At 39.8% G+C, this 27,352-nt stretch overlaps 1 long non-coding RNA gene across 1 annotated transcript; it reads right to left on the bottom strand.

The window, feature by feature from the left end:
• Positions 1–23,996: 23,996 nt before the first annotated feature.
• Positions 23,997–26,507, bottom strand: LOC135177887 (uncharacterized). The gene is made up of 2 exons (XR_010303220.1): positions 26,370–26,507; positions 23,997–24,169 (listed from the first exon to the last, which is right to left on the bottom strand). It is a non-coding gene; the product is annotated as an uncharacterized LOC135177887 (long non-coding RNA).
• Between the last annotated feature and the right edge of the window lie 845 nt (positions 26,508–27,352).

The following is a 27,352-nucleotide window of genomic DNA, read 5'->3' as shown; positions in this document are numbered from 1 at the left end:
TGCCAGCTTTTCTAAGGGTGAATGGTTCCACTGCCTTGTTTAAGGTATATCACGCAAAGATGGATGTGAAATTACAACATTTTAGAATGCCAGAAGTTCAAGGGAAGATTCCAAATTTATGAGGGACAACACTCTTATTCTAATAAACCAAACATACAGTGAATTCAGCCTCTCCATGCAGGAGAATCACTTTTCTATTTCAGGGCAGGAGAGGTGAGACAAAGCACCTTGTATGACCAAGAGCTTCATTTTACTGCATAAAGCTGAAGCTTAGATGAAGAGCAGACAAAGCCTTGTTTGTTGGTTTGGGTCTTGTTTTGGTTTTTAATTTTGATTTCATAGCTGTAGCTGTATTTTTACAGCAATCATTTCCGCATGCAATAATGTCATTTTAAAATGAAGCCAGCATTCCAGTGAGTTTTCCACAAAATTCCTGGCTTCTTTTGCACCATAGCCTATTGCTGTTTCCACAGGGCTTTTGTAATATGCGTAGGGAAAATGTCAATTCAAATTCAAAGACAGAGAATACCTTTTTTTGATGAAGCATCCTGTATATCATGTACTAGCTGGAGGTGTTCTCTGCTACTTGACAGGGAACAATGACATGACAAGCAAGGAGAGAAGGAGCTTTTAACCAGTTTAATGTGCAGAGAGCTGGCACTTTCTGAAAAGCCATTTGCCTGCTACTTTTTTTTTTTTGGTCTCTTTCTTTTGACTTATGATTACTCCTGTAATATACAATTTGGTCTTCTGTTTGTAATTTTCTGCTGCAGTGATTCCAAAGGTTCAAAATAATCTCTTTCTATCTTCATAGAAACAAGGTAAGGAAACATGTCTCTAAATAGTTTGCTTATTCCAAAACCTAAATGAAGTCCCATTGAGTATACGTTGCACTGCTGTTCTTACTGCTGCTACAGAGGCCTTCCATGAGTGGTACAGTGCTTGTGTTCTATTAATCTTCATACTTCCTGGAAATTATTTAGGCCAAAGGTATTTTTCATAAATTATTTGCCAAGATTTGTTCTGTTAAGCACTGCTTTAGGGGGGGGAAGGGAAGGGGAAAGGTCAGAAAGTCATTGCCCCCTTCTTATCAGAGAGAGAATCAGGCTATTAAATGTGAGGCAACACAGATTTCTACTTGAAGCTAAATAACATTTGAGCTGTTAACAGGCACATTACATGACATTACACATAAAATTTAAGAATTAGTAAAGTTTCTACCATTCTTGCATGCAGTTTATTTTTCATGTTAATCTTTCAAATATTGGGAGTTCACATTCAATGCCTTGATCAAAAATGATAAACGAACTACTGAATTAGAAGAAGATGCTGATATTATTTTAACCAGTAAACTAACTCTGGGTTAATCTGGGTGTTATTTAGCCTATTGAAAGTGTTTTGAGTGACCATATGGTTTCTATTGTGAAATCAAGACACAGTTTTAACTATGAATACAGATAATTACCCTTTGGACTTCAAACATTTATATGTGTCACGTTATGTTGGAACATTTTTCATGGTCAATAGGTTGAAAGGTTATAGAGTTGAAAATGTAAATCGAGTGTGCTTAAGTATCCAGTGTAATAATAGTACAATTCACTGCTGCTCTCTCTTGGAAAGAGGCAGTAATAACACTCAGTGAGCATGAGCAGTGTAACAGACTATTTATTTAAATACAGGTTGTTATAGTAAAAGATTTTAGTATGAGACCTACAGAAATTCAGCCATAATGTATATTTCTAGAAAATGCCTGGTTTCTGGAGCTTAATTTGGTATATATGCACACTGTATTTGGGGGACTAATTATAATGCTAACAATAAAACCTTTACATAAACTATGTGTGTGCATGCCTTAAAGACAAGAGTATTGCTACATTCCCCAATACATTCTGCTCTTGATTTAGGCTTCAAAGTCCATTTAATTTTACTCTCTGAGTGTACCATTTGGCAATATCCTCTTCCAATGAGCCAGACATTATGTCTGCACTGAGGATGGCTGAAGGACTCTACAAGCATGAACAGGGAGAACCAACATCCTAACTGCCAGTGGCAAACTCACAGCAGCCCTAACAGGGAAGCTCTCATCAGCTCAGGATACCATCCCATCAGGAATTCTAACAGTCTCTTAATAACATAGTAGACAGAGAAAAAGCTAATGGTGCTTCTAGTTCCAGGCCTAAAAAAGCCTCAACAACTGGAGGCATATCAGGTGAGGTGAACAGCTTCTTACTTTGTCCTTGTGAATTTTGTAAGATTTATAGAATCAAACAGGTTGGAAGAGACCTCCAAGCTCATCCAGATCTATGCAGCCAACTAGACCAAGTCACTAATTGCCTCATCCAAAGAGCTAGGGGCAACCTGAGTTTGCTTTGTTGGCATGTATTTCTCCAGTATGGATGTACCCTGATGTTAAGAGTAGAATGTCTGTGTTATCTGTTCTGCCCACTACCAACCAGGGAAATGTTTGACTTAAAGCAGCTTTGATAAAAAATGTTTCTTAGTAATAATTTTGGAGTGTTTAATGTGCATTAACAAACATTTTGTGACTACTCTTCTGTGTGTGTCAATATTTTAAATATCTATTTCTATACATTGTATTAGATTTTCAAATTATTCCCCATGCACAGTAAAGAATAATTAAATCCCTTTTTTTCCTTGCCCACACGAGTGCATTTTGTAATGGAAACCATTTTAATTACAGCCTGTTCCTATTCTTGTTATTTCTTATATCCAGAAACACAGACAAAAACCAATTTTTAGCAGTATGTGCTCTTTACATCATTGAACCACATCCAAAATTATTTCACTTATCAATTGCTTTCCATGGCAACCTGTTTGTTTTTTTTTTTTTGGGGGGGGGGGGTTGATGGGGTTTTTTTGTGTTTGGTTTTGTGTGTGTGTGTCTTGCTTTGACTTGGTTTTGGTTGGGTTTATTTGTTTGATTTTTCCCACTTTCCAGTAGTGTTTTCTTGCTTCTGAAGAATTACTTCTTTCCTCCTTTTCTTTCCATGGTATCTGGTCACTGTCATTATCAGTTTAGGAACTATGCAGTGAAGTTATCGCTAATATCTAGTAGCTTTTCCTAAGTAAGGACAAATAGAAAAAAAATCATTGCTCTGTGATAAACTCCAAATGTTCATATTTCTGGTTGTTTTCCTGAAGCAGGATAAAATGTTAAACATTTTTTCCCCCCAGATTTTAAGAAGTTGGATTTTTTTTTTTTTTTTAATTAGAAAAGATGATTTCTTTTTCCCAGGATTTTCACTTGAATATATAAGCTTACTTCGGGTCAGTTCAATCTTAAAATGTATGGCCCTATAATAACTGCTGGATTGGTGTCTGACAGACTCTTTAGCTAGACTTGAATTTATAAAACCCCACAACTTCTTAGTGGTCAGTGTTATTATGCTATTTAAAAGATGTATTCCCATGAATCCATGCACAGTTTCTGAAATAGTTTGGATCACTTCAGCTACAATGCTGTTCTATTTTGGATTAACTGAGACTTTCTTCCAGATTTCCTTATAGAAAAATTGAATGTCACTGACTTAATTGAGCTGTGTTAGTGTCACAGGACTGCCATTTGCTGTTTAAAAATTTAAGATGAAAAATTATTGAGCAGCTTTCCCAACTATTACCATTCATTCTCTTTACTGTTTATGCTACTCTAATATTAAGAGGCACAAGCTGAGAGCAAAACTGTATTTTGTTAGACATTATAAAAATATACAGGATCTCTTCCAAGAGAGTTTAGAGTATCTGTGAAGAAGATAAGATTGAAAAGTGGAAGCAGAAGAAATTGAAAACTGATGGCAGAACCAGAAATAGGAAAGTTAGTTTTATTTTTATTTTTAAATCTCAAGTTGTCATTCCCTCAAAACCAGCTTTTTTGCTTTTAAAAAATATGCATTTAATTTATTTTCTTATATGTCATTTCACTTTTTTTCTGTGTTCATGGAATCACAGTATCAACCAGGTTAGGAGACCTCCAACATCATCCAGTCCAACCTATCAGCCAGCTCTATCCAGTCAACTAGACCATGGCACTAAGTGCACTGGTCAGGCCACACCTTGAGTACTGTGTCCAGTTCTGGGCCACTCAGCTCAAGAGAGATGTTGAGGTGCTGGAATGTGTCCAGAGAAGGGCGATGAAGCTGTTGAGGGACCTGGAACACAAACACTATGAGGAGAGGCTGAGGGAGATGGGGGTGTGCAGCCTGGAGAAGAGGAGGCTCGGGGGTGACCTCTTTGCTGTCTACAACTACCTGAAGGGAGGCTGTAGCCAGGTGGGGTTGGTCTCTTGTGCCAGGCAACCAGCAACAGAACAAGGGGACAGAGTCTGAAGTTGTGCTGGGGGAGGTATAGGCTGGATGTTAGGAGGAAGTTCTTCCCAGAGAGAGTGATTGGCATTGGAATGGGCTGCCCAGGGAGGTGGTGGAGTCACAGTCCCTGGAGGTGTTCAAGCAAAGCCTGGATGAAGCACTTAGCGCCATGGTCTAGATGACTGGATAGGGCTGGGTGCTAGGTTGGACAGGCTGATCGTGGAGGTCTCTTCCAACCTGGTTCATTCTATGAGTCTATGATTCTATGATTCTCTCTGTGAGTTTTCAAGCCGCAGCTGAAAAAATTCTGAAAATGAGGCCACAACTTGTTTTTAACCTCACCTCTTCCTTCAACCAAACTGATTTGATTTTTTTTTTCCATTCAAATACTCATTCCTATTTCTCTCCTAATAATCTTATCTTGCTGACAGTTTGACTAAGCTCATGTTGTATTCAAAACTGTTTCCTAATTAAAGTCCAATTCCAGTACTCCTCTTTAGATATTCAGTGCTTCTGCACACTGTGAAGAAAGATATTTTTAGAAAATATGGGCCACTTAATTCCCGTTAAGTTTTCTGTAACAGATGGTATAGTTATTTGATTTATGCATTCACCTTCACGTGGCCCTGCTGACTGCCAGGTTTTTTTTAAACCTCCGGAATTCTTTTTTGTTATGCACTGAAAGTTCACTCTTTCCACTGCATGAAATATTAGTTTTAGTTAGAAAATCTAAGTGCGTGCAATTTTCATGTTACTGAAATTGTGCACGGTCTGGTGATTAATTGTATTGTCTTGATCACTGCCTCAGCCTGATGTTCAGGGCTCATTACATCGGGAGGAATTCAGCAGAACACGAATCTTAACCAGGTGTGGCTTATTAAAGTGGCAGTGCCCAATTTAAAGACCATAAAGGATTTGTATCAAAATTGATGCTTTTAGCTACTTTTCCCTCCCTGGATTGTAGATATGCAATACAAAAAGGACAATGTGGCTTGCTCATGAAAATCACTCACATCCATCATGTGAAAAAGCAGCTCAGATCTGTTCTTCCCTTGAGTGGGAAGATTTGCAATATGCCTTTCATATAACTTGAATGCATTCATACCAAACATCTTCAAAACTTTCCTAACACAGTTTGTATGATATACCAAATCATGTCTTTCTCAGGAAGATGTTTTCCTTTCCTCTGAAGATGCCTTTACAGCATCAGCACAAGCACTGAGGAAAGGCAGATCTTGTAGGAAGTTATCAATAGCATTTATCTTGAATTCAGCCCAGACTTCATATTTCTATTTCACATTTTATGCAGTCTAATCTGATGATGGGGGGAAACAGCAGTGTGTGTGCAAGGTAGGTAGGTAGGGGTGTGTGTGCTCCCTAATATGCTGGTGGTAAGCTGTCAGGTGGACAGCAAGGCTCATTACCTACAGAAAAGCAAGACAGCTTGGTGTTTCTTCAAATTTTGGGAAGTTTTCAGAACAGAGAAGATTTCAAGTGGGATTGTTACCCCACTATTAAGCTTTGGATAAGCCATGTGAGATGGGTGTGCTTTTGTTGCTGCTTCGTGAGGAACTTCATCCTGACTCTCTTCTGTCTGAGAAATGTAAGTAAAACTGTACACCTTGTCAGAGCCATAGAAAACAAAGTCCAGGTGAAGTGGCTTCATTTGAAACTGCAGTTTGCTGCCATTTCATCATTCATCAGATGAAAGTATCAAATGCAGTCATGCATTCCTCAGTTATAAAGTTTAAAGTAGCTGCTCCTTGCAGGTCAATGTTGGTTTGTGCTTTTTTTAAACCTAACAAGTATTTTCCCACCATTAAGAATAGGACCTGGCATGCTGTGAATCTTTCAAATAAATTACTTCTGTGGCATTGTTTATGACTACAAAGGATTAGATCTGAGGACTTGATACCCATTTTCTCATAGTATGTGCCTCTGAAGTGCTTACAAGCAGCAGAAGGTAAGGGAATTCCAACAGCTCAGTGTAAATATCGAATGCTTGAAGATAGTGACTAAGTAGTTTTCTCGTTAGGGAAAGCAGGGAAAGAATCAAAATATTGTTGAAATGCAATTGAAGCTTAATCCTCAGCAAAACTAGAACTTTACACAAGGTGACATTCTCAGGTTTTTTGCATTCTCTGTGCCTTAGCCCTAGCCCTAAATGAGCTGCATACAAGCTGAGAACTACCTTGTTCTACATCCACTGGAAGAGTAATCTGATATGTGTTCAGTAGTTAATGAAGGGAAAGTGATAATGAGAAGCAATTAATGATAAGACATTGGAAATGTAGGTTGTCGTTTCAATGCCTTCTTGCCTTTATTCCCCTTAGGATTGTATTTAAATTCTCCTTAACAATTATGGACGTGGTGGTATGTGCTTTTTGAAAGAAGTCCATTCCTTGGGTTGTTATGTGACAGAAGCTTAGATCCATTATTTACATGTGGCCGACCAAGAAGCTTGGCAGTGGATTGTCCTTATCTGGAAAGGACTAAATCAGTGAGTGGAAAATCAACCTTGCCAGTTGCTGTCATTATGGGAAGTTCAAACCAGGAAGAAGGAGTCGAACAACGCCTGCTGCGAACAGCAGGTCTGACGTGGGCTGATTAGAAAGGGAATTCCCAGGCAGAGAAGGGTGAAAGAAAGGGAAGGTGCATGTCCTGATAGGCTTTAAACAAAGGAGAATACGCTTGAAAGTTTACACAGCTTTAGTGGAAACAGAGCCTCAGACGTTAGCGAGACTGTCCAAGGCACACCCCGCAGTAGAGGCAGCGCTGGTTCAGAGCCTAAGAGTTGTTTTGGTGGGCAAGAAAGGGAATGCAGGGTTGGTCATATGATGAGCTGCCTTAAGGTGAAGCAGTACACTATGTGCATGCATTACACTGCTGGGTTCCCACTTGGCGTTGTTAACAGTACAGTAAGACTACCTGTCCCACTGTCAAGCTTATCATTCCTGATTTGCGTGTGGACTACTCCTTTTTCTGCTTCTTAGCGAGCACAGAACTCTGAATTGTGTCTGTTTGCAATATATGTTTCTTTAAGAAGGTGCTCTATGGAGATATCTACGAATTAGCATGTGTATCATGAGACAGGGAGGTTGCCATGGTAAGTACACGGGTTTTAATTGAATAGGAGACTAATAGGCACATAAAACCTCCATAACTTGTTGGCACATAAATTACCTCTCCTGGGGCTGTAAGCAATTAAACATACTTCTCTTCTGAAATTCTTTCCAAGTCTTTTTCTCTCTGTTTTTGTTTAGATCGGAGCAACTCATATTTCTTTCTCCTCTTCCCTCAGCAGTGCTTCTTGGGTTTCTTTTGTCCCTTTTAGATTACTCTCTACGTCTCCCTCTCTCTCCTGCTTTCTCTTGAGTGTCATATAACTCACTGAGAAGAGAAATAAAGAAGATTCTGAGCTGTAAAAGGATCCTGTTTGGGTTTTGGTTTGGTTTTGTGTCGTTGTTATCATTTTAAAACCAGAATTTGGTAAATTTGGGATTTATGGAGTTCCCCAATTACAAAATAGTGTGGGGCTTATCCAGCATTACTCATATATTTGGGCAAATACGTAAATGTGGCTCTTAAATACAAAAAAAAAGTATGTTCAAATCAAATATATGTGTTAATATACTGCACATATATCTATGTAGGTGTTTTAATAATCACCTGAATGCAGCTCCCTTAAGGCCAAACTTTCTCAGAACGTAAATGTATGGAAGTTTGCAACTTTAGAAAGCAGGGTAGTGTTGCTGTGTAACTTGTTTCCTTCTCTTGCTTCGTGTGAGCTATTCTGATTTAAAAGGACTGGCCCAGAGATCTGACTACACTTTGGGCATGCTTTATTTTGCTTTTCCAGTGGCGTAACAAATACATTATCCGCCTGTGTGCATTGTTTCAAAAGTGGGCATTGTCTCTAATCTCTTAAGCGACACAATAAATCACAGGCTGTGGCATCGCCTTCTCATTCCAATTTTTAAAGACTTTTTTTGTTTTTCTCTGGTTACACAGTTGTTAGAGAAGCAAATCGAGACAAGGTTATTTGTACTTGCCCATAGCTCAGCTTTTTTTAGAAACCATATTGACAAATTTTCAACTAAACATTGTATTTCGTAAAGAGTGCTGCCCTGAAATCGCTGTGGCTTGAACAATAAGAAAATTCAGGACTCGGGGAGGCTAGCACAACAGGATATCCATAAGTAACAACGCCTACTTATCAACAAGGGGTGAGCCTAGCAGTCTTGTTCCTGGCTCTGACAAACAGTGAGCAGAATTCCTAGTGAGCCAGGGAGCAGTGAATAAGTGCACAAGGTAACTCTGAAGAAAGATTAGGCACAACACACTTGGTTGGTTCCTTTGCACAAATCAAAAGCAATTTAAAGCAATAATGACTGATAGTTTTCTACAGACATCCTGACATTTATCTTATTGCAGTATAGAGTTCATCCATCTTTGCTTTTTTTGCTGTGAGTTTGGTGTTCATTTTTTCCTCATATTCACTTTTTATGATGTAAGTGGTCATGTCTTGAAGGAACAGATGAGCGGTTGGGTTTTTGTTTGGTCGTGTTTTTTCCTTCCTCCTGAGTAGCTCAAAGGCACTTTTAATATTATGGTGTAGATTGAGGTATTACAAAACAATGTTTCTACAGATTTAAAATAAAATATAAACCACTGTTAAGTGACAAATAACACAGTTGCTGCCACTCAGTTTAACCCATGTTTGTCAAGAGGGTAAACAGTAATAATTTGAACTTCTTGAAATACTTAGGGTATCCCAAATACCCAGCATCAAGATCTGAGAATACCAGCATGACTAGTGTTTGCCAGCTGTGTCTGTGGAATCAATATTTTCTAGCAGTGTAATGAGAAATAGCTCATTTATATCCCCCCTTTGGCCCAAAAAATTAATCGCTGTTTGTAGCCTTGTAGATTTGATTGCACTAGGAGGAAAATTGAGAGTGTAGGCAGTTACATTCATTGGTGCAGCATGTTTCTAGTTGGAAAGAATTTACACAGTCCATTTTCTTGAAACAAACATGTTGCAAACCTTCCCTGGGCATAGCAATCTTTGGGTCACAGTTCAATTGTAGTGTTCTCTGTTTGGACTATTTTCTCAACTACTTTTCTCCCTAGCACTTTCCCTTCCAGCCATAAGCAGCCTTTCAGTGTCTCCCTCACCAACCTGTTTTCAGTATAGATCTCCCTGACCACCTCAACTGCTCCTGCAGCCTATTGCTTTGGGTGGCAAATTCATATATTTCCTTTTAATTGCAGGAAGACAGTGAAGTCTGTCTCATCCCAGCCATTTGAAGAAGGGACGTTTAACAATTGCAATTATAACTTTGTGTAACCAAATGGGTGCCATTCAGTGGGACTTTTGCTAGTTTCTATTAACATGCTACTGTAGTTGACTGACTTGTTAGAAGGCAGAAAAGGGGAAAAGGATTTGGGCATCCTAGTTGATGGGAGGTTGACCATGAGCCAGCAATGCGCACCTGTGTCCAGGAGGGCCAATGTCATTCTGGAGTGCATTAGAAGGGGTGTGGCTAGTAGGTCCTGCCCCTCTACTCTGCCCTGGTGAGGCTATATCTGGAGTCTTGTGTTCAGTTATGGGGCCCTCAGTTCAAGAGGATCATGGAACTGCTTGAGAGAGCCCAGCTCAGAGCCACAAAGATGATTAAGGGAATGGAACATCTCTCTTACAAGGAGAGACTGAGGGAGCTGGGGCTCTTAGCTTGGAGAAGTGAAGACTGAGAGGTGATCTCATCAATGTTTATAAGTATGTGAAAGGTGAGTGCCAGGAGGACAGAGGGGGCCAAGCTCTTCTTTGTGATGCCCGATGTCAGGACAAGGGGCAATGGGTGGAAGCTGAGGAATAGGAAGTTTCATATAACCATGAGAAGAATTTTTTTCCCTGTGAGGGTGACAGAACACTGGACAGACTGCTCAGAGGGTATTGTGGAGTCTCCCTCTCTGGAAATATTTAAAACCCACCAGGACATGTGATCTGGTATAGGTGATCCTGCTCTGGCAGGGGGGTTGGATTGGATGATCTTTTGAGGCCCCTTCCAGCCACTGACATTCTGTGATTCTTAGAGGTAGATTATCCAGCACAGAAGAAACATTGTTTTCTAATGGAGAAGTAACAGAGCATAGCAATGCTGATCAAACTTGAGATCCTCAAGTCATATGGCTAGCACAAAGGGAAAGAACCTGAGACAAGCAAGCATAATTCTTCTTTATCTTTTCTTTTAAGGGCATTGACTTGTAGCTAAACAGATGTTCCTATGGGACTTTGAACATAGGACAGCAGAGTTTAAAGTGGTGTGGTAAAATGCATTACCTACGAGGAGAGGCTGAGGGAGCTGGGGGTGTGCAGCCTGGAGAAGAGGAGGCTCAGGGGTGATCTCATTGCTGTCTACAACTACCTGAAGGGAGGTTGTAGCCAGGTGGGGGTTGGTCTCTTCTCCCCGACAACCAGCAACAGAAGAAGGGGACACAGTCTCAAGTTGTGCCAGGGGAAGTATAGGCTGGATGTTAGGAAAAAGTTCTTCACAGAGAGAGTGATTGGCATTGGAATGGGCTGCCCAGGGAGGTGATGCAGTCACCATCCCTGGAGGTGTTCAAGAAAAGCCTGGATGAGGCACTTAGTGCCATGGTCTAGTTGACTGGCTAGGGCTGGGTGCTAGGTTGGACTGGATGATCTTGGATGTCTCTTCCAACCTGGATGATTCTATGATTTAGTAAACAAATGTTTAGCTGATGTGAATTGTCTGCTACTATTTTCCTAAAATTACATTAAATGAGTTTATATATTCTTATATATTCTCCAAATATTATCTCAAATATAGGTGCTCTTGTTTCTTGAAAGGACACTTACCAAATATAATGACATTTAAGGAATCCAACAACATGAAAAAGAGAGGCAATGCATTGGGATTTCTGGTTTGAACATCTTGCCAATATTAATGCTGTCTTCCTGGAGAGACCATACTGAGTTTTGAACACATCTTACTGACTATCAGATCCCTTCATTGCTGGCAGCAACCAGCCCAGCGCTAGTACACACTACTCTTTTGTGCAGGTTTGCATGATGGAGACGAGAGCTATTTCCCTGCACACCTGTGAGGTCATTGCACTAATTCTTGGAAGGCTTTAGTTTAATGATACTATAATGTTGTGTCCTCTCTGTCCCTTGCTTCTCTGTCAACACTCCTTAAAATACCATTGGGTTATCATAGAGCAATGCTGCACCAGACATTTTGCTTCAGATGAGCTGCTAAATCGTATTCCTTCTCCTAACACCGCTGTTTCTTAGCTAAGAGTGCAGCTTAAACTTGGGCTTTACTACTGTGACTGGTTTTGTTCCAGCAAAAATAAGTCTGTTTACACTTTTTTCCCCATCTCAAATTACTACTTTTTGTTTGGTTGGGCTTTTGTGCTGAAAATGTATTTTAAATCATAGTATTTTCAAACATACAAGACCTGATCCTGACGTCTTTACTTACACTTAATAGGATTTAAATCAAATAAGCTCACCTACTAACAACTTTCTATTCAGAACGAGCATCCAAATGTCATCAGTATTTGAGAGTGATTTGTTCAATGAAAATTGAATATATTCATGTAGATCTAATTTGTTCAGAACTGGTGATAAGGTGGTATGTATGCATATTGATGTACCTATGTGAGCATAAAACATCAACTGCAGATTACCATCCAGAAAACTGATGTCAGTGATGAACTTCCCAAACAGATGTAGGAACATTATTACATAAGACAGTTATCAAACACTGGAACAGTATCCCCCAGGAGGTGGTTGCATCACCATCACTGGAGGTGATGTTAAGGGACATGGTTTAACACTAGACTTTGTAGAGTTAGATAATGATTAGATTTGATGACCTTAAGAATCTTTTCCACATGAAACAATTCTATAATTGTATGCTTATCTGTTTAAGTGTGAACAGAACCTTGCTGCACAAAGAAATTAAGATGCTTGCTTCTAGAGCCTCTAGACACCAACACTTATCTTGGTTCAGAATGATATAATACAGATGGGAGATGTAGAAAGAGTCAGTTAATACTTACCATGCTGAATGTTCTATTTATGTATTTGCAAAAAGGCTCCAGGTCTTGTACTAGTGCTACAGATAAGCTTAACAGTTTCTTTTTTGTGAGCACTTCTGTTGTTCCCAGTGCAAGAGAGGACAGTAAATAGATCTTGAGCGCTTCATCAAAATTTCCTTTCTATCACCACTCAGCATTTCACTTGACTTAAGCAAATTAACATGCCACTGGAGACTTTAAAAGCAGTTTTCTTGCCCTGCCCTCAGGTGTTTCTTCTGATGTAAAATAATTTAACCATGTTTTATCAGCACATTAATAGTAAATGCTTATTCAGTAATCCTTCTCGGGAACATACATTTAATATATCTACTGGTGTGCAATATTGACTCTGATGGAAAGGAAAAATTTCCTCAATAAGATACCTGAGAAAGTAAAAATGATACTCTTGCTCTTGTGGTGGCCTAAACTCCTTTAGTAATATGGGATAAAGTTACAGTAAACTTGTGCTAGGACATGTGTTTATTATAAACTCTTTCATATACAATAGCGATATACAAAAGTGTCTTGGCTTTGCAATGATTGCTTAAGACCTATTACATGGAGCTGATTTATGGAAAACACAGAGCATCAATCTCCAAAAACCTAGATCCACTCAAAATGTTTTATATTATTTACCAAATAAGTCAGTGCAAACTTTTCTCTTTTGGAAGCCTAAGCTACTTCTAGAGTATGACTGTTATCCGAACCGAAGTTGTATGTCTGTTTCTTGTGCTGTACCATGCATGGGAATTTGTGACTTTTTTTTTTTCCAACCTAGTAAGTACCTGAAGGAACAGCTCCAAGTAGCACAAATATATCTAATTTTCCATTGTAAAGTAATAACAATTATTTAAAAGACCAAAGTTAGCTTTGTTTGGCTTGTGTCTCTATGCTTCTCTGCTTTACACAGGGAACTGGCACTTGTTTCATGTACCAAAGCATAGAAACTATAATTAAAAATAATAATGTATATGTGTTCTCAAAGTTCTAAGTGTTTTCTCAGATTCCATATTTAAGTGTTGGTTTGGATGATGAATTTCTCAAGGCAGTTTTTGGAAGTTAATCTTTTTAGAATAATTAATTGTGAAATGTCTCTGTTACATAACTACACCAAAGGACATGTCTGTACTATCCCTGTACTTGCTGTTGATTCATTCTGAAGTGTGTGAATAAAAGTAGCTGATCAGGAGGGCCTGAAACCTTAACACTGATGATGTTGATGTGAAAAAAAAAATTGGAAAGACTTATAATGAGTGACCACAGCCTATTATGTGATTTCTAGGCAGTGTGATCTCTTCTGAATCCCAGAATCTGTGCCAAAATTTCTATAGTAGAAGCCAAAGAAATTGGTCTTTAGTATAACATGCAGTTAGTGTTTCTCCACCATGGAAAACTGATAATGATGATAGAAGAGATTCTTTGTGTAGTATAAAGCTTGGTGTATGAATGGCTCTCAGGCAGCAGAATAATCCCATTGGGCCTTGCACACTGAGGTCATGTTAGGTTGGCACTCAGGAAGCTACTTATCAGTTGCCCAAGCAGACAAAAGCCCATCTGTTTCTTTCTCATAGCTTCTCTTTCCAGGCATTTTAAACCTCTTGAAACTGCTTTCACTCCTTTGTGAAATAAGCTAGGGGAGGGACAGAGAATTCTAGGGGTTGGACTGGGTTTCACTTTTCTGGGTCTCTAGATGCTGTGGGTATTTAAGAAGCCTGAAAATATCATGTTCAACAAAATCACAAGCAGTGTCCTTATGTAACATAGCTTCCTGGTCTCTCCGTTTGTCACCAAGTGGCAAATATGACAAATACTTGCTCTAAATAGTTTTAGTATAATTAATTTAAGCATGGTTAAGCAGTTTCATAACAAATGACATTTACTGATAGGAAGTGAACATTTATAACATTTGATGCAAAATGACTTCTTGTCATATAGCTACTGATTAATATTTGTAACAAGGTTTATGCTGTTCAAAATGTTCACTGCTCAAACAGAGCACGTAATCTTTTGACTCTAATAGTTTGTCTATTTTAAAGCAACTTTTATTCTAAGCTAATAAACATACATTTTTATGTATTTCAAGGCACTGGGCTGAGTCCTTCTCTAATGAGTTCTTTGCCATCCTTTTTAAGAGCTTAGTGCATTGAACTATGCAATATTGTGACTATATGTCTTTACGGGGTCTTAGGTCATGTGTGGTCTTTGTCCTTTCTCTGCACAGATTAATAGAATATAATACAATAATAGTAATAACACAATCTTTGAGGGGATATAAAATACAATGCAATTGCCAAGTCCAGGGCTAAGATTGCTCAGAGGAAGGTATAGGTGGCAGCCACAAATGTTGTGGTAATCCCAGACATCCACTCCAAAAAAAGAAAGGAACCCACCATCTGCTCTCCCCTGAAGGAGCACATTATTTCTCTGTTATCTTGTAAGAGTATGTAATTAAGTCTCAGTACCTCTGAGGATTATTTTCTTGAGGCTTCTTAACCGAGCTGACTATTCTGACTTCGTATTATCCAGATGATTGTAAGACCTGCTACACAACATCAAACAAGTGATATCTTCGGTGCCACGCTAAGAAGTACAAGGCTGGGAACATATTGTGACATGTAAGACAACATAAATTGCACAAATTAGTCAACAGATGTTATAAAAACTCTTGATTGTACACCTGGGTCTGTGTATTTCCACTTCTCCAAAACTTGCAGGATTAAGACAGATCCTCATTCTACAATGACACATTTTACAGCATCATTGAAGGCAATATCTGTGGCTACACTTTTTTGTGTGTCTGATGCATGACTTTCTTAGGCTCCAATCCCTTTTAAGCAGAAGATAATCCTTTTCCTTGTAACCAGCTTCTCATTTCAGCTGCTTTTAACAGCACAGAATTGATAACATCATAATAATATTGCTGCTCTCATCTGCAATCCAATGTAAAATAAATATCTGGGAGAAACAAGGGAAAAAGAGGGACCTAACTATCATCAAATTCATTCACTGAAATTGTAATCTGGACTTCTTTTGTTATAATGTTAAGATGCAGCCAAATACACAGTGCAATGATTAGTATACAGGAGACATTCAAAAGGCAAAAAGGAGGAGAAATGCATCTTTTTTGCCTGGAGATTTATAGAAGCCTATTTCTTAACCTGCTGCTCAATCTTCCCTTTTTTTGGGGTAATGTCTTCATTTGGGGACACTTTGGGCAGATTAATTTAAAAAGTAGGAGAAAAAAAATTGCAGTAAGGTAATCTAACCTCACAGCCGGCTCTCACCATTACAGGCTCAAGATGTTGCGCTCTTAAAAATGGCAAACTGCTGTCATCACACTTAGAAGCAGTTTCAGAGGTGACATTCTCCTGGCAAAGGTCATCTGCTGTTGTACAAGGCAGGTTAGTACATCATTTTTTGTGAGATTGGAGTGCAGAGTGCATCAGCAAAGCTCTCTGAAACACATCAAGGTATATTATCTTTTCAACAAAGCAAGGAGGATAATAGCTTTCCAGGTTCTGGCATGGCTGGCAAGAGCCTGTGTCCATCAGTAGCAATGCTCTGCATAAGTGGTTGCCACACAAAAGGCTGAACATTCTCACTAGGGAATATCCCCCAGAATAGCACCACATTTCACAATAGTTTTGTCTGAATCCATGCACTATTCAGGACAAAACACATGGCTGCAGTGGGTTATAATTTCAAAGTAGTAGCTGAGTTTTTATCAAAACCTGTGGATTACTATTACTGAGATTCAGGCAGACAGATGCTGGAGGTGGGTCAAGCACAGTGTGCTAGTTTGAGCCTAGCTAGAATGTTTTGGTGAGAAGGACTAGATTATAGGCTGTGGTGAGAAGGACTAGATTATAGGCTGTGGAAGGAAAACAAGGCTGATGTCTACCTCACTCATGGGCCTGCAGAGATGTATAAAAACAAAAATCCAAACACAGATAATGGACTCTCACTTCTCCTGCTGGAGACCTCACCCTCTGTTTTTTTTTTTTTACTAATCCACTTTGCTTCCTAACCCCCTGGCTGAACCTCTATTCTTTGTTGGGACTGGGGTAAGGTTGAGAGGGGTAGGAGGAAGGTGAAGGGTTGGTTGAGAGCCCCTCCTGGGGACTCAGGTTTCTGGGAGGGGAGTTGTGTTGCTGTATTACCTTTTACCTTGTGTATTTCTGTCTATAACTGTATATACTGCAAATATCTGCTTGTATATTCTGCTAAGCTGTAAATATAAGCTTCATTCAAATTTCCAGAGCTGGCTGAGTCTAGTCTGGGTGACTTCCAAAGTGTGTGTGTGGGGTGGGGGGGGGCAGGGAACACCCAAACCATCACACACAGTTACCTATGATAATGGTTACCTATGATAATGCACCATTTATGCACACACACATGTATATACATGTGCATGCACACCATTTATTTATATATGTGCTGGGTTTTGTTGTCTACCCAAATGCTCTTCCACCTAGTTACTGCCCTCTAGTAGTTAACTCCTCCCAGTCAATCAGAATATGGAGTAGGATGAGGAATGACAGACAGGAACAGTTTTACTTGGAATTATGAAGGATAGAGCTGCTAAGTACATCTCACCCTGAAAGACAAAATGTTGTAATAGCCTTTCCTTATATAATCTCTTTTCTGACTGAAAAAAAAAAAAAAAAGGCTGCAAACCCACTTATAATTTTACAGTTTTGCATAGTAACACTATGATTTTTCTCTGTACTGGTAATTATATTTTCTCCAGTTGTCCTTGTTAATCATTCAGGCAAATCCAGCTGTCATACAGATGCCACCATAGGTTATTGCATGCCTTGTGTCAGCCTTAACTATGCCTCTTTAAGGTATTTTTTAAGTATGAGATAATGTTGGGCATATGTAGAATATTTCAATGAAAACAAAACTGAATTTTCTCTTTTAAGTGTTGTTGGACAGGAGTAAGAGAGAGAAAAGTCCTTCCTTCCCTCAAAAATAATGTTTTGTTGAGTGCTTTTGTTACATGCTCTTGTATCTTAGCCTTAAAGCTTTCATTTGGAAGGATTTTTTAAGCAATGTAAATGGCATTTTGAAAGTGAAACACCAGTATTTCTTAAACCTGATAATGCATTGATATTTGATGCTTTTTATTTTTTCTTCCAACTATTTTTGCTCTATATTTTAAGCAATTTGTGGAATGCAAACACTGGGTTTGTCCCTCTAATTTGTGGGTTTGTTTTTATTTCTTAACATGAATGGCCAAGCTAAGTCTATAAATCATAGCTAAAGTGAATCTTAGTATTTCAAAGTAGAAATATAGAAATGTCCATTAGACCAAAAATATGACTTGAGGACAGAAAACCCTGCAAAGCTATTTTCCCACTAATAAATGATTAAGGCCACACTAATGTCTCCCCATTACTGAGAGAAGGTAAAAGAGTAGGGTGCATTAGGAGTGGTGCTGTGTTGAAATAAAAAGAGAAAAACACCAGGGAAAAAAAAAAAAACAAGCCAAACAATAACCCCCAATAAAAAACCTCAAACAAAACCAACCAACTAAAAATCTTGAACAAATAAAACCAACCAACCAACAAAACCCCACAAAAATATAGTCAGGGGTAAGTAATGTTTTATTCTAAAGTGTCTTGCACTTGTGCATGAAAGATCAGTAATTATGTGACAGAATGAGTACTGCAAAGCTTAACATCTCTTCATACCAAGAATATTTTCACTAAATACACTTGTGAACAGCATAGTCTTGAAAAAATGTTCTCTTTGTGTGTGATTAGGCCAACAGTGAAGAGGGAGAAAGCTAGAAGGGAGAAGGATTCTCCTCTGATGTATGGGTATCTTTCAACTGTAGTCAATGGATTTTGGTTACATTAACTGAACAGTTGGCCCCCATGCATTTTGGTTACGTTAACTGAACAATTGGCCCCCATGCTATAAACAGAAGGTTTAGCAGTGATATTTGTACCTTGTATCTATTAATGACAAAGACTGAGACAGAGAGCATGATAAAAATGTCTGTGTTATGTGGCCTTGTCTTTATGAAGTGGTCTGGGACAAAAGCTGCCTCAAGATGAGAAAGTTAGCTACAGCAATGAATCAAAACATGTCGAACCATGATGTCTAGACTTCATTCTTGATATATCTGTGTTCTTGATCTGCCCTGTCTGGATTCTGCTGCTGTTATTGGGATAAATTGCAAAGCCACCGTGCTGGTTCGGTCTGGAAGAGAGTTAATTTTTGTCGTAGTAGCTAGTGCAGGGCTAAGTTTCTGATTTGTGCTGGAAACAATGCTGTTAATTCAGGGATTATTCTTTTTCTTTCATTATTGATGAGCGGTGCTTACATAGTCAAGGCTTTTTCTGCTTCTCCTGCCACCCTACCAGTGAGTAGGTTAGGGGCACACAAGTGGTGGGAGGGGATACAGCTGGGAATGCTGACCAAAGGGATATTCCACACTATATGATGTCATACTTAACATGGGAAAGTGATGGAAGAAGGACCCCATTCAAAGTTATGACGATTATCTTCCCAAGTAACCATAACAAGTGATGGAGTCCTGCCATCCTGGAGATGGTTGAACATCTATCTGCCAATGGAAAGTGTTGAATGAATTCCTTAGTCAACTTCACTTGCATGAATGGCTTTTACTTTGACTATTAAATCATCTTTATCTCAGTCCATTAATTTTATCACTTTTACTCTTCCAATTGTCTCCCTCCATCACAGTGTGGGGGAAATACACAAGTGGCTGTGTGGGGCTGGGGTTAAACTACAACAGCCATGAGAACAGAGTGCAAACAGGTCTACAGGTAACCAGAAACCAGCCACGAATTCAACTGTCCGAGGCTGTCATTTAGCATTTGAATATGCCCAGAATATGGCTACAAACCAATGAATGACAGATAAGTATTACCCCTTCTGAGGGGTTTTATCACTTTTTAACATAAAGGCTGTGAAAAGCTGGTTCACATCCCAGTGTTTGAGGTTGGGGTTGTACCAATCTCTCCTGCATACCCTGTCCCTAAGGCTGCTCAGTACTGGAATGGATATGGACATTCATGAGGATAGCTGATGACAGAAAAAATGCTGTAACCTTTCAGATAAATTTTTGGTCTGCTCCAGTAGCAGTTCTGCACATAATGTACTTGTGGACAGGAGAGTGGAATGCAGCCAGGTACATCAGTAATATTCTCACTAGGACTTTCTCTGTATCAAACTTTCACAAGTGTGGCAGGTTTACATCCACTCCATCACCAATGAGATCAGTATCTGTCTGATTTGAAAAGACAAAAAAAGGTACTGTGAAGTGATGCTGCATTAATTAAAAGAGTACAATTGCTTCTTCCTACAATGTATCTTTAAATTTTAGCTTATTTCAGATTAACTGCTTTAGCTCTGTACTTTTCAGATCGTCAGAGGAAAGCAGAAACTCACAGCAATGGACTGTAACCAAATACCATTCTCCAAATTACTCTTGTTACATGTACTTGGGCCACAGGTTAGTGGAGAGTGAGAGACATGTTTACAACTGGCAAAGTTTATAGAAATGTGGAACCTCTTATGTGCAAAAAAAGAAAAAGTGAAGCAGATGGCTTTAATTGCAAGTCTTGCAGATAGTAAATTATAGTAAGATGTGACATCTAAGGGGAAAAGCTGACTGCTACTACAGCTGAAATGCAGGCCATGTCACTGCATTGCATCTTGTTACCTGGTATATAATTTGATATAATCACATCCCAGTATCCTGTAACCAATTACATTTGGTCAAGTTTTCTCACAAATGAAGGGATATAAGGTTAGTGATGGGTGAACCTCCAACAGCTTAGAAGTTTGGATGCCTAAAATGCCTCACTGCTTACTTGAGCTCTTTGATGTACCTTTTCTTCTGTCTAATTTCTGTGCAATGCCTTCCACAAATCTGGGTCTTAGCCCTTCCTTCCTAGTCATCATGCCTAATCCTCCCATCCATCATTTTCATTGTTTCCAACTTCTTACAAAAAGCATTATCTGCCCACCTGCATTCTCAAACTGGGATGTGAATCCCGTTCTCTGCTCCCACCCACAATGTTTTTTTCTTTCTTTCAATCTTTTGTATAATCGATTCAGAGTGTCTGCTGTGACCTTCCCAGCTGTCTACCTGGCAATTCCTGAGCAAAGAAAGGTACTAGAGTCAATCAAGATTATATTGTGTAAAAAGGGACAAACACTAGGGCCTATTATTGGGGTGGAAAACATTGTCCACAAGAAGCAAAAAGTTAATGGAACTCAAAAACTGGATGATGAAACAGAGTCAGGGACAGAAGAGGAAGGAGTTGTAAACAGACAAGCAAGAGAATGAAAACAAAAATGTTTGAGGCACAAGCAGTGAAACCCCGGGCAAGATTGGGTGTTTCTAGCGTATGAACTAGAAAGGTATTAATTATCCAGTGTAACATGTAGGCCATGTTGGACAGTTACCATTGTGAGTTTGTTTTGAAAATACTTTTGTTTAAAACAATATAAATTTATGCCAGTACTGGTAAAAACAAGCAACTTGCTTAGCACAATATGCAGGGAAGATTATACTTTGAGAGCACAGATCCAAGGGTCTCAAACTACAAAATTCCTGATTAACACCATAACCACAACTGTCCACACAAAGCAGAAATCATCAGTTTTATGATATAAAATGAACCTAGCCAGTGCTCAGGACAAAAAGCAGTCACTTAGTAATAGTGAAAGAGCAGGACTAAGTTGCCTGTAGAGCAGCATGGTACAATCACATTTACAACTTGGGAAGGATTGCTTTGAGCTCGAGAGTTTTGTTTGCTTTTTTCCTTTGCTGTTGTAACAGAAGAAGCTGAGACTTTGACCAATGTGGTATAACAAGTATTTATTATCATGTTTCACTGCCCTGCAATGGTAGTTCAAATAAAATCCAGATTTTGCATGCTCAGCCCATCCAGGCTGAACATTTCCATCTGTGACATCCTTCCACTGTAGTCAGTGTGACACGTTAAGAGGGTTAGTGTATATAAGGAGCCAGGTTTTCTGTAAGAGTGTCTTGTATTTTCAGTTAAGGCTATCTGACACTCCTGCAAATGACTAACAAAAGTCCACACCATGGCACGCTGATGTTTAAAGCCTAACCCAAACATGAACAAAACTTACTTGAGATGCATATCCAAGTTCCTATGTTTTCTGTTTTTATTTCTGTCACAAGCAAAAAATGATTGCTACATGACAGGTAGGCTCACTAGCAGAAGCACAGTAAGAAATATTAAAGAAATTTTGATTGTCTGTCAGTGTGTCCCCTTAGGAAAAACTGTCACATAATAGCTGACATCAGTCCTGGCTCCACACAATTACACCATTTGATTTGATGTGAAGCACTGTGAGTTACAGCTGGCAGATATTATTGCAATATCGAAGTCTTTTACAGAGCAATGGTACATGCAGGCAGCATGGCATATGCCTAACAGGTTCTGTGTACTTTCAGTTCAACAGTACAGTCATGTATACAGATCTGAAGTGCTCTGCATTTAATTGACAAGAGCTCTGCAGTGATATCACATGTTACTTTCCTTACCACTGCTCAGATAAACTTACAGTGGAAGTATAATGGATATAAATTAGTTATAGACCACATAGGTCATGCCACAACCTTCAGAAATGTGTGAAGTAAGATTACAAGCCTAAAATTTCATGAGGTGATGTACAAGTTTTCAGAGCAGGCTTTGGAGGTATTTTACATACAGTTCCTCATTTTTTCAGTTTTGGAAGAATGCAGACAGCATGAAGCTTAAAAAAAAAAGTCTGTGTTGTGAAGGGGAAATTAACTGATTCAAGATGATATTTTCCAAAATTAATATTGTTTATTAATTTTGATATTCAGAACTCTCACCACCCCGACCACATTTCAGTTCTTACACAGCCAAGGAAACATTCTATGGATAGTATCTAGGTCTAGTAATAACCAGCAAAAGATATAAACATTAATTGAACTGGAAGAGAAGGTTCCAGGGTCAAACACCACTTGCAGTCAATATGTCGCTTGCCCACTAGACAGACTCAAGCTCTTTCTGCTCTACGTCAGAAGGCAATGGAGAATTACAAAGAGGCAATTAAGCATTTACAAGTTATTACTATTATTACCCTCACCAGGGCTAGCCACAGTCCAGACAGTGCAGAAACACTTTCAGGGGACTCTGTCTTGTTGGACGTTGAGGCTTAAATCTTCCCAGCTTCTGGGGAAAGGACACACAGTCTCTGACCTTGTCTCCTGACTTCTTCTGGACGATCTGTATTGTGACGGTTTGAGTGTTCCCTGCCCCCCCCACACTTTAGAAATCACCCAGACTAGACTCAGCCAGCTCTGGAAATATGAATTAAGCTTATTATTTACAGCTAGCACAATATACAAGCAGATAGTTACAGTATATATGGAAATATACAAGATAATACAGAAACACAACCCCCCTCCCAGAAACCTGAGTCCCCAGGAGGGGCTCTCAACCACCCCTTCACCTTCCCCCTACCCCTCTCAACCTTACCCCAGTCCCAACGAAGAATAGAGGTTTGGCCAGGGGGTTAAGAAGCAAAGGTGTGTGGCGGGTGTGTTAGAGAGAGGCAGCTCAGCCAGCAGCCCAAGCAAGAGTGAGAGAAAAACGTCGAGAGTGTTATCTAATGTTTTCATTTCTTCTTCCCATACTCCTCAGCAAGACAGTGAGGGAAGTAGACATCACCATTATTTTCCTTCACAGCCTGTAATCTAATTCTTCTCACCAAAACATTCTAGCTAGCTTCAAACTAGCACAGTATATGTGTCCAGGAATTCTAGGCAGGCTCTTCAGGTTCAGCAGGCAGATGTTGTGCAGTCTCAGCACGATGTCACGCTGGCCACACAGGCCGATCTTGTGCAGGCATCCAAGGTCTGCTCCTGGTAACTCGCAGCAGTGGAGTTTACCAGGCAAGCAATAAGGCAGTGTGCAATAGCAGTAGGGCTGGGCACAGCAGAGAGAGCAGGGCAAAGAGCAGGGCAGCAAAGCAGGGAAGCAAAGGCAGGTTGTTCACCTGCATATCTCCTTTCAGTGTGGGCCGAGATTAATTTCCCTTTGGACACAGAATAGCCAATCAGGATGGCAGTTAGCCAAACCATACCAGACTAGGCAAAGCCACAGGCTCACTTTTCCCTAATTTGGAAAAAGCACAGGCCTTGCACTAGGCAGGCACAAGCTAAGTGTGTGTACCTTACACCACAGGACCCTGGGCAGGCCAGACTCTCTGGCTCCAAGTTTTGTGTCTGTTTCCGCCGCTTACCTCTCTGATGGAGCAGAAAAAACATGCTTAGGCAAGGCAGGACAAGTATAAGCCCACTTTGGGCCTATCAGGCCTATCACAACAGTCTGGTTGAAGACTTTCAGAATATTTGAGATAGTTACTCAAAATTGTGACCAAGAATGGCAGAGTTTAAGATGCTTCTTCTCTAAACTGCAGTTAAAATGCTCACAGCAACCTATTTTGTTTCTCAGAGCAGACAGCATTATGCTTCGTACCTTGCTATGGAGGAAGTGTTCTCTCAAGATAAATCGAGTATTGTGGCTTTCAAAGGTCATACTTTTAATGTGGCTTATTCTGTTCTACTGTTTGAAAACAGAAATAAAATAGGGTTATGATTAACATGCAACATCTAATCAGATGCTCTTCTCTCGGCATTCATTCAGTGTTTGTTTTGCTAAGTTACTTGCCAAGTCTGAAAGCCAGAAAATCTGTGAGAAAAAGAGAGAAGGAAAACAGAGATTACAGAAAGGTCAGTAATACTTTTAAATCTTAAGAGGCTATGGGAGCTGGACACATTCAGTGTTTGTGGAGGTATAGATGAGGAAGAATTAAAAGGAAATTACATTTGTGCAATTCTGAAATCTGAAAGTCTTGCATTGTTTTCAAACTCAGGGGTAGAGTTGGTGTTCCAAAACTACTAGAAGAACAGTATTTTTAAGTGCAAGTATACATTGATAACTTGAGTAGGCTGAAACAGAGCAGATCAAACATCAGAGTGTTCCTTAGGGTGCACACATACACAGTGACCCTTGCTCTGCTGTGAAGTGAATGGATATTAAAACAGAAGGGGCAAGAGCCACTGAGGAAACTCTGCTGGCCTCCAGGAGGTTTTGAGAGCACCAGAAGGCCTCAGGGCAGAGTGGAATGGCCCATCTGCAGCTGTTGCTGATACAAGAAAAGGCTTCCCCTTATGCTGAGAATGAAGGAATGTTGAATTCTAATATTTGGGTTCATTACAGAATTTTTTAAATCAAAATTTGAAACCCTTAACTTGGCATCAGCTCTTGTTACATTAAAACAAGCTGAAATACTACCTCAACAAACTGTTTCAATAATGACCCATAAAAAATTGTAGAAGTAATCAAAGAAGAGCTATGAAAAACTTCAGTTTTATCAAACCATTATTTTCCAGTGGAAGAAGTGTTCTACTAGAAAAAAAACTTCTACAGGCTTCAGTAGAAAAATCCCTGGACAATTATGCAGTCCAATAGCTCAGCAAGTGTCTCCTGCCATTTTATATTCTTTTGATGAAAGATTCTACCTCCTATGGTTTTTGCAGTTTATTCTATTTTTGCAGTGCATCTGGTCAATAAAAGACCTGTTCTTTCCAAACACAAGAGAATACTCCAAAAAGAGAAATCTATGGTCATCTGTTTCAATTGTGCATGAAGTTTCTTTGGGCTAACACCTTTCTTTTTGTATTCCTGTGAGAAGGTTTGTCTTAAGGCCAAATGGTCACACAAGGTAAGTTTATAAATTACATAGGAAGATGCTTGTAGGGAGAGTATAGGGTCACTCTCTGTCTCACTCGACAGAACAGGCTTCCTTGACACAGCTGGGCAAGCGCAGCTATCCAGTGCTATTGAGATTAAATATACATTACGAGAGAGGTTATTCTTCCCCTGCACTCAACAGTGGGCAGGCCACACCTTGAGTACTGTGTCCAGTTCTGGGCTCCTCAGTTCAAGAGAGATGTTGAGATACTGAAACGTGTACAGAGAAGGGTGACAAAGCTGGTGAGGGGCTTGGAACACAAACCCTAGGAGGAGAGGCTGAGGGAGATGGGGTTGTTTAGCCTGGAGAAGAGGAGGCTCAGGGGTGACCTCATTGCTGTCTACATCTACCTGAAGGGAGGTTGTAGCCAGGTGGGGGTTGGTCTCATCTCCCAGGCAATCAGCAACAGAACAAGGGGACACAGTCTCAAGTGGTGCCAGGGGAAGTATAGGCTGGATGTTAGGAGGAAATTCTTGACAGAGAGAGTGCTTGGCATTGGACTGGGCTGCCCAGGGAGGTGGTGGAGTCACCATCCCTGGAGGTGTTCAACAAAAGCCTGGCTGAGGCACTTAGTGCCATGGTCTAGTTGACTGGTTAAGGCTGGGTGCTAGGTTGGACTGGATGATCTTGGAGGTCTCTTCCAACCTGGTTGGATTCTATGATCTTTGAGTAAATAGTTTGCTATTAGAGCATATAAAGGGGGAAAATAATCTGGATAAATCACAGAGGGGGAAAAACCCTCAAACACTAAATTGGACAGGTAAACCATTATGAATACTGAGAAACACCTGGAGTTTTTTGTAAGTGTGAATTGTTTAAGGATGTTCATACTTTCTAGATCCAAACATGTAAAAATTAGTAGCTTAATCACAACTTTACTCAAAGCTTTTTGTTGATCAGTTTGCCACATGCCAGCTTTGTCAAGAATATGATTCTTTGACTCTATCACTAGGAAAGAAAAGAAAAAGAAAAAATTTTATTCATTGATTGTTCAATTGATTCATCTATGTGTAAAGATTACTTTTGTAAATGCAGTGTTTTTCTATAATTATCTCCTCCAAGTATTCTTTAAAAGTCTATCAATTCTCTGACTTTTTAACTGAAGTGAATACGGTACTGAATATGAAAACTTACTTTGGAAAGGGCTTTTTCCTTAAGAAAAACCAAAAAAACAGCAGAGCCCACACACACTTTGGGGAGCATAGCAGGTGCAGAAGCTCAAACTCCCCCCAGGTTTGGTAGATTTTAGTTGCTCATCCTTCACTATTTCACAGTTCCTTAGGGGAAAAACAAATGAAAACATTATTGAAGGGAATGCTTTGCTCCCTAGAAGAATTTGAACCAACAGTTCTTGAGGAGTAGATCTGCATGTGTGGTGTGTTATGGTTGGAGGGTTTGCTGACCTTCAGCTGTCATAATAATTGTACTAGCTGTTGTAGGCTCAAGGTAAGTTTCTGTGATCTTCTTTTTCAGACTAACACACTCCTGTATCCTCTAAAAGCAATCCCACCCATTGATGCAAACACTAGAGGTGATCAAGGCCAGGTTGGTGGTGTTCAAGCCCAGACTGGATGAGGCCTTGAGCAACCAAATCTAGTTGAGTCTCCCATGGCAGGGAGGTTAGAATAGATGATGTCTAAGGCCCCTTCCAAGCTAAGCCATGCTATGAAGTCAGAGAACAACATGCTAACAAACTTCACAGGCACACTTTTTTGAGGAGACATAATCTTACATTAAATTATGTTAGAGCAATCTTCAAGCCTATCCCTACCTAACCGGGGGGCCACCAGGCCCCCCGGCCTTTAGATCCCACCACCATTCACCCAGTGTGCACCATGGGCACTCACCAATGATGACTGGAGGAGGATCCCTCTGCCCAGTTGGGCAAGCTTAGGGCTTCTGCCTTTCCTGGAGCCAATTATAAAGGGGAGTGGGCAGGGAGGGCAAAGTGGTCACACCTGGGATGGGAGGAGACTCCCAGTAGCACCCAGGTGGTCTGGGTTTGGGGAAAAACAGCATAAAATGTGGGGTGGAGAGGGAAGAGAAGATACAGTATGATGTGATGGGAAATGAGGTGGTGCTGAAAGGAGGGAGATGGAGGGGAAAAAAGATGGTGA

The sequence above is a fragment of the Pogoniulus pusillus genome, chromosome 8 (genome assembly GCF_015220805.1).
Source record: "Pogoniulus pusillus isolate bPogPus1 chromosome 8, bPogPus1.pri, whole genome shotgun sequence".
NCBI classification, from domain to species: Eukaryota; Metazoa; Chordata; class Aves; order Piciformes; family Lybiidae; genus Pogoniulus; species Pogoniulus pusillus.
This window is presented reverse-complemented; position numbering and strand designations above follow the sequence as displayed.